A 10,716-nucleotide genomic window follows, 5' to 3' on the forward strand; every position below is an offset into this window, starting at 1 on the left:
ACTCACACACACATCAAACACTCACACACACACACATCAAACACACACACACACACATCAAACACACACACCACACACTCACACACACATCAAACACACACACACACACATCAAACACACACACACATCAAACACACACACACACACACACACATCAAACACACACACCACTCACACACCTTCCACTGTGTCCCTCAGAAGTGAGTGTTTATCTGTGGTTCCTCCCCACAGGGCCTCTGTGAAGTCCAAGAAGCCCAAAGATACCAGAGATCCCTTTGAAATGGTCAGGTTCTCCAAGGTAACACATTATAACACATCAAGTTCTCCATGGTAACAGATTATAACACATTCTAACACATTATAACACCTACCCTAACTTTTTTATTATACCTCTCATAAGCCTTAAGTAGTTAACTATAGTTCCATTATATCTCTCCACCCCCCCCCCCCCCCCCCCCAGTCTCCACTGTCTGAATCTCTGATAGAGTTCACTGATCCTGCTATGAACAGAGTGGCTACAGACATCTTCCTTTGTAAGTTATATGTCACACTATGTCATGCTATGTCGTGCTATGTCATTTTATGCCTTTTTCACGTCATTTCATGTCATGTGCCATTATGTTAAGTCGTGGTATGTCATGTCCTACTACGTCCTGCTATGTCATGTTCATAGCGGTGATGCGTTTTATGGGAGACCACCCCCTGAAGGGCCTGACAGAACAAGAAGTAGTCAACACCTTCCTGAAGGTAACACCCACACCGTTGACAGTTGGTGGTTTTGTGTTGTGTTTCCGGCGTCTCTGTGATGTGTGTGTTCTCCCTCTCTCTAGCTGATTGGACAGTTTGGTCTGATGAAGGATGAAGCCTACTGTCAAATCCTCAAACAGATTACAGGAAACACCAGCTCTAAACCGTAAGACCCTAACTCTAACCCCCTGACCTCTGACCCCTGACCCTACAGTCAACACCTCAAACAGATTACAGGAAACACCAGTTCTAAACCGTAAGACCCTAACTCTAACCCCTGACCTCTGACCCCTGACCCTACAGTCAACACCTCAAACAGATTACAGGAAACACCAGTTCTAAACTGTAAGACCCTAACTCTAATCACTGACCTTTAACCCCTGACCTCTAACCCCTGACCTCTAACTCTAATCCTGACCTCTGACTCTGACCTCTAACCTTGAACCTCTAACCTTAAGGGACAGTTGTCAGCGTGGCTGGAGGTTGCTTTACATCCTGACTGCGTTCCACCGTTGCTCTGAGGTCCTGAAGCCCTTCCTGTTGAAGTTCCTACAGAACGCCTCCCGCAGCCAGGGAGTAGTGTTTCAGGGTAGGTATCTTCCTGTTCCAGGGTAGGTGCCTTCCTGTTCCAGGGTAGGTGCCTTCCTGTTCCAGGGTAGGTGTCTTCCTGTTCCAGGGTATTTGTTTTCCTGTTTCAGGGTAGGTGTCTTCCTGTTCCAGGGTAGGTGCCTTCCTGTTCCAGGGTAGGTGTCTTCCTGTTCCAGGGTGGGTGTCTTCCTGTTTCAGGGTAGGTGTCTTCCTGTTCCAGGGTAGGTGTCTTCCTGTTTCAGGGTAGGTGTCTTCCTGTTTCAGGGTAGGTGTCTTCCTGTTCCAGGGTAGGTGCCTTCCTGTTCCAGGGTAGGTGTCTTCCTGTTCCAGGGTGGGTGTCTTCCTGTTTCAGGGTAGGTGTCTTCCTGTTTCAGGGTAGGTGTCTTCCTGTTTCAGGGTAGGTGTCTTCCTGTTCCAGGGTATTTGTTTTCCTGTTTCAGGGTAGGTGTCTTCCTGTTTCAGGGTAGGTGTCTTCCTGTTTCAGGGTAGGTGTCTTCCTGTTCCAGGGTAGGTGTCTTCCTGTTTCAGGGTAGGTGTCTTCCTGTTTCAGGGTAGGTGTCTTCCTGTTTCAGGGTAGGTATCTTCCTGTTTCAGGGTAGGTATCTTCCTGTTTCAGGGTAGGTGTCTACCTGTTTCAGGGTAGGTGTCTTCCTGTTTCAGGGTAGGTGTCTTCCTGTTCCAGGGTAGGTATCTTCCTGTTCCAGGGAAGGTGTCTTCCTGTTTCAGGGTAGGTGTCTTCCTGTTCCAGGGTAGGTATCTTCCTGTTCCAGGGTAGGTATCTTCCTGTTTCAGGGTAGGTATCTTCCTGTTTCAGGGTAGGTGTCTTCCTCGTTCAGGGTAGTTGTCTTCCTGTTTCAGGATAGGTGTCTTCCTGTTTCAGGATAGGTATGTTGTTAATGTCTATTCTCCAGGTAATGGTGCTGTGTATTACTAGGTATATTGTTAGTGTGTATTCTCCAGGTAATGTCTCTGTGTATTACTAGGTATATTGTTAGTGTGTATTCTCCAGGTAATGGTGCTGTGTATTACTAGGTATATTGTTAGTGTGTATTCTCCAGGTAATGGTGCTGTGTATTGATAGGTATATTGTTAACATGTTCACCATAGGCATATCAAAGGCTTGTGAGCAGAACCTGAGGAAGACCTATCGGTACGGAGGACGCATCATTCCTCCCAGCAGCATGGAACTGAAAGCTACAGTGGTTAGTTCTCACCTCTCACGCCTAACTCCTAACCTTAACCCTTTACCCCTGGTCCTTACCCTTGACCTCTGACCTGTGGTGCACAGTAATGATCACTAGCATTGGAACATTCCTTCCAAAATTTAGTATGAAAAATGTACAAATAGTTTGGATAGCGCATGACCTCTAACGTCTAACCCCTGACCTCTACTGTCTAACCCCTGACCTCTAATGTCTAACCCCTGACCTCTAATGTATAACCCCTGACCTCTAATGTCTAACCTCTACTGTCTAACCCCTGACCTCTACTGTCTAACCCTTGACCTCTACTGTCTAACCCCTGACTTCTAATGTCTAAACCCCTGACCTCTAATGTCTAACCCCTGACCTCTAATGTCTAACCCCTGACCTCTACTGTTTAACCCCTGACCTCTAACATCTAACCCCTGATCTCTAACGTCTAAGCCCTGACCTCTAATGTCTAAGCCCTGACCTCTAACGTCTAACCCCTGACCTCTACTGTTCAACCCCTGATCTCTAATGTTTAACCCCTGACCTCTAATGTCTAACCCCTGACCTCTAATGTCTAACCCCTGACCTCTACAGTTTAACCCCTGACCTCTACTGTCTAACCCCTGATCTCTAATGTTTAACCCCATGACCTCTAATGTCTAACCCCTGACCTCTAATGTCTAACCCCTGACCTCTACAGTTTAACCCCTGACCTCTACTGTCTAACCCCTGATGTCTAACCCCTGACCTCTACTGTCTAACCCCTGACCTCTAATGTCTAACCCCTGACCTCTACTGTCTAACCCCTGACCTCTACTGTCTAACCTGTGACCTCTAATGTCTAATCCCTGATCTCTGTCTAACCGCTGACCTCTAATGTCTAACCCCTGACCTCTACTGTCTAACCTCTGATCTCTAATGTCTAACCGCTGACCTCTAATGTCTAACCGCTGAACTCTAATGTCTAACCCCTGACCTCTAACAGGCGGGGAGGAGCTCCAAGCGACAACTGTTCCTGTTCCCAGGAGGCATCGAACGGCACCTGAAGATCAAGACGTGCTCTGTGAGTCTCCTAGACTGTGTCTGTTCCCTTCTGTCTCTGTCAGTCTACTAGACTGTGTCTGTTCCCTTCTGTCTCTGAGTCTACTAGACTGTGTCTGTTCCCTTCTGTCTCTGTCAGTCTACTAGACTGTGTCTGTTCCCTTCTGTCTCTGTCAGTCTCCTAGACTGTGTCTGTTCCCTTCTGTCTCTGAGTCTACTAGACTGTGTTGTTCCCTTCTGTCTCTGAGTCTACTAGACTGTGTTGTTCCCTTCTGTCTCTGAGTCTACTAGACTGTGTCTGTTCCCTTCTGTCTCTGAGTCTACTAGACTGTGTCTGTTCCCTTCTGTCTCTGTCAGTCTACTAGACTGTGTCTGTTCCCTTCTGTCTCTGTCAGTCTACTAGACTGTGTCTGTTCTCTTCTGTCTCTGAGTCTACTAGACTGTGTCTGTTCCCTTCTGTCTCTGTCAGTCTACTAGACTGTGTCTGTTCTCATCTGTCTCTGAGTCTACTAGACTGTGTCTGTTCTCATCTGTCTCTGAGTCTACTAGACTGTGTCTGTTCCCTTCTGTCTCTGAGTCTACTAGACTGTGTCTGTTCCCTTCTGTCTCTGAGTCTACTAGACTGTGTCTGTTCCCTTCTGTCTCTGTCAGTCTCCTAGACTGTGTCTGTTCCCTTCTGTCTCTGAGTCTACTAGACTGTGTCTGTTCCCTTCTGTCTCTGAGTCTACTAGACTGTGTTGTTCCCTTCTGTCTCTGAGTCTACTAGACTGTGTCTGTTCCCTTCTGTCTCTGAGTCTACTAGACTGTGTCTGTTCCCTTCTGTCTCTGTCAGTCTACTAGACTGTGTTGTTCCCTTCTGTCTCTGAGTCTCCTAGACTGTGTCTGTTCCCTTCTGTCTCTGAGTCTACTAGACTGTGTCTGTTCACTTCTGTCTCTGAGTCTACTAGACTGTGTCTGTTCCCTTCTGTCTCTGTCAGTCTACTAGACTGTGTTGTTCCCTTCTGTCTCTGAGTCTCCTAGACTGTGTCTGTTCCCTTCTGTCTCTGTCAGTCTCCTAGACTGTGTCTGTTCCCTTCTGTCTCTGAGTCTACTAGACTGTGTCTGTTCCCTTCTGTCTCTGTCAGTCTACTAGACTGTGTTGTTCCCTTCTGTCTCTGAGTCTACTAGACTGTGTCTGTTCCCTTCTGTCTCTGAGTCTACTAGACTGTGTCTGTTCCCTTCTGTCTCTGTCAGTCTACTAGACTGTGTTGTTCCCTTCTGTCTCTGAGTCTACTAGACTGTGTCTGTTCCCTTCTGTCTCTGAGTCTACTAGACTGTGTCTGTTCCCTTCTGTCTCTGAGTCTACTAGACTGTGTCTGTTCTCTTCTGTCTCTGTCAGTCTCCTAGACTGTGTCTGTTCCCTTCTGTCTCTGAGTCTACTAGACTGTGTCTGTTCCCTTCTGTCTCTGAGTCTACTAGACTGTGTCTGTTCCCTTCTGTCTCTGAGTCTACTAGACTGTGTCTGTTCCCTTCTGTCTCTGTCAGTCTACTAGACTGTGTCTGTTCCCTTCTGTCTCTGAGTCTACTAGACTGTGTCTGTTCTCTTCTGTCTCTGAGTCTACTAGACTGTGTCTGTTCTCTTCTGTCTCTGAGTCTACTAGACTGTGTCTGTTCTCCTCTGTCTCTGAGTCTACTAGACTGTGTCTGTTCTCCTCTGTCTCTGTGAGTGTCTGTGTTCTTTGGAGGATTTCTGTAATAATGTTCTGTTCTGTATATATCTCTCTGTGTATTACAGTGGGTTCTGATCATGTTCTGTTCTGTATATCTCTCTCTGTGTATTACAGTGGGTTCTGATCATGTTCTGTTCTGTATATCTCTCTCTGTGTATTACAGTGGGTTCTGATCATGTTCTGTTCTGTATATCTCTCTCTGTGTATTACAGTGGGTTCTGATCATGTTCTGTTCTGTATATCTCTCTCTGTGTATTACAGTGGGTTCTGATCATGTTCTGTTCTGTATATCTCTCTCTGTTTTACAGTGGTTTCTGATCATGTTCTGTTGTGTGTATTACAGTGGTTTCTGATCATGTTCTGTTGTGTGTAACTCTCTCTCTCTGTATTACAGTGGGTGCTGATCATTTGTCCTCCTGTGCTGCAGGTGGCGCTGGACGTGATAGAGGAGCTGTGTTACGAGATGGGTCTACACAGACTGGAGGCCGTTGACGAGTACGCTGTCTTCCTGGTCACGAAAAGAGGTATACACACACACAGACAGACAGACAGACAGACAGACAGACAGGCAGACAGACAGACAGACAGACAGACAGACAGACAGACCACATTGTCAGACCACATTGTCAGACCACATTGTCAGACTGTCTGTCTGTCTGTCTGTCTGTCTGTCTACAGGTCAGACTGTCCATACTTTAATATTACAGTTTGTGTATGTGTGTGTGTCTGTCTGTCCGTCTGCAGGTGAGAATGTCCGTCCCCTCAATAAGAGGGAGTACATCCTGGACATTGCTACGGAGGCGGAGCCAATGGACTGTAACTACAGCCTGTGGTTCAGGAGGGTCATCTGGACACAGACGCTCAAATTTGACAACGAGCTCTGTGTCACCATGCATTATAACCAGGTATAATAACCAACTCTGCCTTACCATGCATTATAACAAGGTATAACAACACTATGAAGCATTATAACCAGGTATAACAACACTGTGATGCATTATAACCAGGTATAACAACACTGTGATGCATTATAACCACGTGTAACAACACTATGAAGCATTAAAACCAGGTATAACAACACTGTGATGCATTATAACCAGGTATAACAACACTATGATGCATTATAACCAGGTATAACAACACGATGATGCATTATAACCAAGTATAACAACACTATGAGGCATTATCACCAGGTATAACAACACTATGAAGCATTATAACCAGGTATAACAATGATATGAAATATTACAACCAGGTATAACAACACTATGACGCCTTATAACCAGCTATAACAGTCTGCTCTGTATTTACGATGCTTTATAACAGGTGCTTCCAGACTACCGTAAGGGCTTGATGAACATCCTGCCCAGAGGTAAAGTCTCTGAACAGCTGTTCCTCCAGATCTCTAAACTATCAGCTCTACAACACAGAGCCAAGGACATGACGTTCATACCCAGCATGTAAGAACACATTACAGTGCATTATGGGGGAGGTGGTTGCTGTGTACAGTGCATTATAGGGGAGGTGGTTGCTGTGTACAGTGCATTATGGGGGAGGTGGTTGCTGTGTACAGTGCATTATGGGGGAGGTGGTTGCTGTGTACATTGCATTATGGGGGAGGTGGTTGCCGTGTACATTGCATTATGGGGGAGGTGGTTGCCGTGTACAGTGCATTATGGGGGAGGTGGTTGCCGTGTACAGTGCATTATGGGGGAGGTGGTTGCCGTGTACAGTGCATTATATTGATATTACACCACATAGATATTAAACTATATAGATATTAGACTATATAGATATTAAACTATATAGATATTAGACTATATAGATATTAAACTATACAGATATTAAACTATACAGATATTAAACTATACAGATATTAAACTATACAGATATTAAACAATACAGATATTAAACTATACAGATATTAAACTATACAGATATTAAACTATACAGATATTAAACTATAGAGATATTAAACTATATAGATATTAAACTATAGAGATATTAAACTATAGAGATATTAAACTATACAGATATTAAATTATATAGATATTAAACTATACAGATATTAAACTATACAGATAATAAACTATACAGATATTAAACTATACAGATATTAAATTATATAGATATTAAACTATACAGATATTAAACTATATAGATATTAAACTATACAGATATTAAACTATACAGATATTAAACAATACAGATATTAAACTATACAGATATTAAACTATATAGATATTAAACTATAGAGATATTAAACTATAAAGATATTAAACCATAAAGATATTAAACCATAAAGATATTAAACTATACAGATATTAAACTCTACAGATTTTAAACCATAAAGATTGTTACGCACGCCTCTATGAAGAGGGAACGCAACACCCTGCTACAACTAAACTCTCCGTGAAGTGAAAAAGGTATGGACTGTAGGTGCGAGTAAGGATGACACAGACAGAATGTGGTACCGTTTACAAGGACTTTATTCCTTTACACGGTAATATGGGGAAAAGGGGCTGGACGGAACCAAAGCAAAGAAAGTAAATCTCAAAGCCCCCTCTCCTATCTTACCTGCCTACCCACTACTTACCTAATTTAGCACCACCTGGTGCCCTAACCAAAATACAGGGGGTGGTCCGCCCAGGTCTTACCTAGTGTGCCTAGACAGTGAATATACTACGGGTATATGTATGCCCGCGGGCCTCTTGCCTAAGCACTCCCAAGGTGCCTTCCCCTTCCCCTCTGGGAACAAATGAAACAGAATATTAAACAATTTCACAAACAAACTAAGAAACAAAGGACATCAACTAAGCTCTACCTGAGCAACAAACTCACAGAACATACCCACTCTCAGCAATGAACTCCCATCAAAATCAACCTCTAGCAAAATCTCTCTGCAATGACCTCCAAGCGAATCTCTCTATCACAAACAATCGCTCTGCAATGACCTCAGCAAAATCTCTATCACAAACAATCGCTTTGCAATGACCTCCCAGCAAATCTCTCTCAGTAATCCCTACCTCCAAAATCTCTATCTCCTGAACAGAACACTGGCTTTTATATAGCTTCAGATTGAATGGGTAATTGGAGACAGCTGTGTCTTGACGAGGGGGCGGGGTCAGCTCTCCAATTAGCCCTGGAGTCGACCAATCAGCTGCTTGAGGGATTTCAGGAAGCCATTTCCTGAAATAAAACACATGCAAATACACAAACTACAACACATAAACTGGGGAACGTAACAAAGATATTAAACTATACAGGTATTAAACCATATAGTTACTCACAGAGTAGAAGACAGGTGTGTTCCATCTCAATGTATTCTATCACTTCCTCTCTCTAAACTCTTTAATGACTTATATCCTGTCCACCCCACCTATTCCCTCCACACTGCCCACTTCCTCTCTGCTGAGAAGGGCTGGGAGGTGTGAATGACCGTGTGGTGATGTAAGGGGGGTAGAGAGAGAAGAATGCTAATTTGAGTTTTTCTTGCCATAATATGGACTTATAGGGCTATCTTCTGTATACAACACCTACCTTGTAACAACACAACTGATTGGTTGAAATGCATTACAATGCAGAAATTCCACAAATTAACTTTTAACAAGGTGCACCTGTTATTTGAAATGCATTCCAGGTGACTACCTCATGACGCTGGTTGAGAGAATGCCAAGAGTGTGCAAAGCTGTCATCAAGGCAAAGGCTGGCAATTTGAAGAATCTAAAATATAAAATATATTTTGATTTGTTTAATACTTTTTTGATTACTACATGATTCCATATGTGTTATTTCATAGTGTTGATGTCTTCACTATTATACTACAATGTAGAAAATAGTAAAAATTAAATAAAACCCTTGAATGAGTAGGTGTTCTAACACTTTTGACTGGTACTGTAAATATTCAGACCATTTACTCAGTACTTTGTTGAAGCACCTTTGGCAGCGATTACAGCCTAGAGTCTTCTTGGGTATGACGCTACAAGCTTGGCACACCTGTATTTGGGGAGTTTCTCCCATTCTTCTCTGCAGATCCTCGCAAGCTCTGTCATGTTGGATGGGCAGAGTTGCTGCACAGCTATTTTCAGGTCTCTCCAGAGATTTTCCATCAAATTCAAGTCCGGGCTCTGGCTGGGCCACTCAAGGACATTCAGAGACTTCTCCCGAAGCCACTCCTGCGTTGTCTTGGCTGTGTGCTTAGGGTTGTTGTCCTGTTGGATGGTGAACCTTCGCCCCAGTCTGAGATCCTGAGCGCTCTGGAGCAGGTTTTCATCAACGATCTCTCTGTACTTTGCTCCGTTCATCTTTCCCTCGATCCTGACTAGTCTCCCAGTCCCTGCCGCTGAAAAACATCCCCACAGCAAAATGCTTCCACCACCATGTTTCACCGTAGGGATGGTGCCAGGTTTCCTCCAGACGTTTCCTACAGACTTGGCACTCAGGCCAAATAGTTCAATCATGGTTTCATCAGACCAGAGAATCTTGTTTCCTCATGGTTTGAGATTCCTTTATAACAATGTGTTTTCGCTTTTTCATTATGAGGTATTGTGATGTCATTATGGGGTATTGTGATGTCATTATGGGGTATTGTGATGTCATTGTGGGGTATTGTGATGTCATTATGGGGTATTGTGATGTCATTATGAGATATTGTGATATCATTATGAGGTATTGTGATGTCATTATGGGGTATTGTGACGTCATTGTGGGGTATTGTGACGTCATTGTGGGGTATTGTGTGTAGATTGATGAGGACAAAATTTAATATAATCCATTTTAGAATAAGGATGTAACTTAACAAAATGTGGAAATGGGTCAGAATACTTTCCAAATGCACTGTATACAGCAACACCTCTCCCAATAATCAGTAACCAGTAATCTCTCCATCATCTCTATGTAATCTCTATGTAATCTCTATGTAATCTCTCTGTAATCTCTCCGTCCTCTCTCCATCATCTCTATGTAATCTTTCCATCATCTCTATGTAATCTATATGTAATCTCTCCATCATCTCTCCATCATCTCTATGTAATCTCTCCATCATCTCTCCGTAATCTCTCCATCATTTCTATGTAATCTCTCCATCATCTCTATGTAATCTCTATGTAATCTCTCTGTAATCTCTCCGTCCTCTCTCCATCATCTCTATGTAATCTCTATGTAATCTCTATGTAATCTCTCCATCATCTCTCCATCATCTCTATGTAATCTCTCCATCATCTCTATGTAATCTCTATGTAATCTCTCCATCATCTCTCCATCATCTCTATGTAATCTCTCCATCATCTTTATGTAATCTCTCCATCATCTTTATGTAACCTCTATGTAATCTCTCCATCATCTCTATGAAATCTCTATGTAATCTCTCCATCATCTCTCCATCATCTCTCCATCATCTTTATGTAATCTCTCCATCATCTCTATGTAATCTCTATGTA

This window comes from Oncorhynchus mykiss, unplaced genomic scaffold (assembly GCF_013265735.2).
Source record: "Oncorhynchus mykiss isolate Arlee unplaced genomic scaffold, USDA_OmykA_1.1 un_scaffold_169, whole genome shotgun sequence".
Lineage (NCBI taxonomy): Eukaryota > Metazoa > Chordata > Actinopteri > Salmoniformes > Salmonidae > Oncorhynchus > Oncorhynchus mykiss.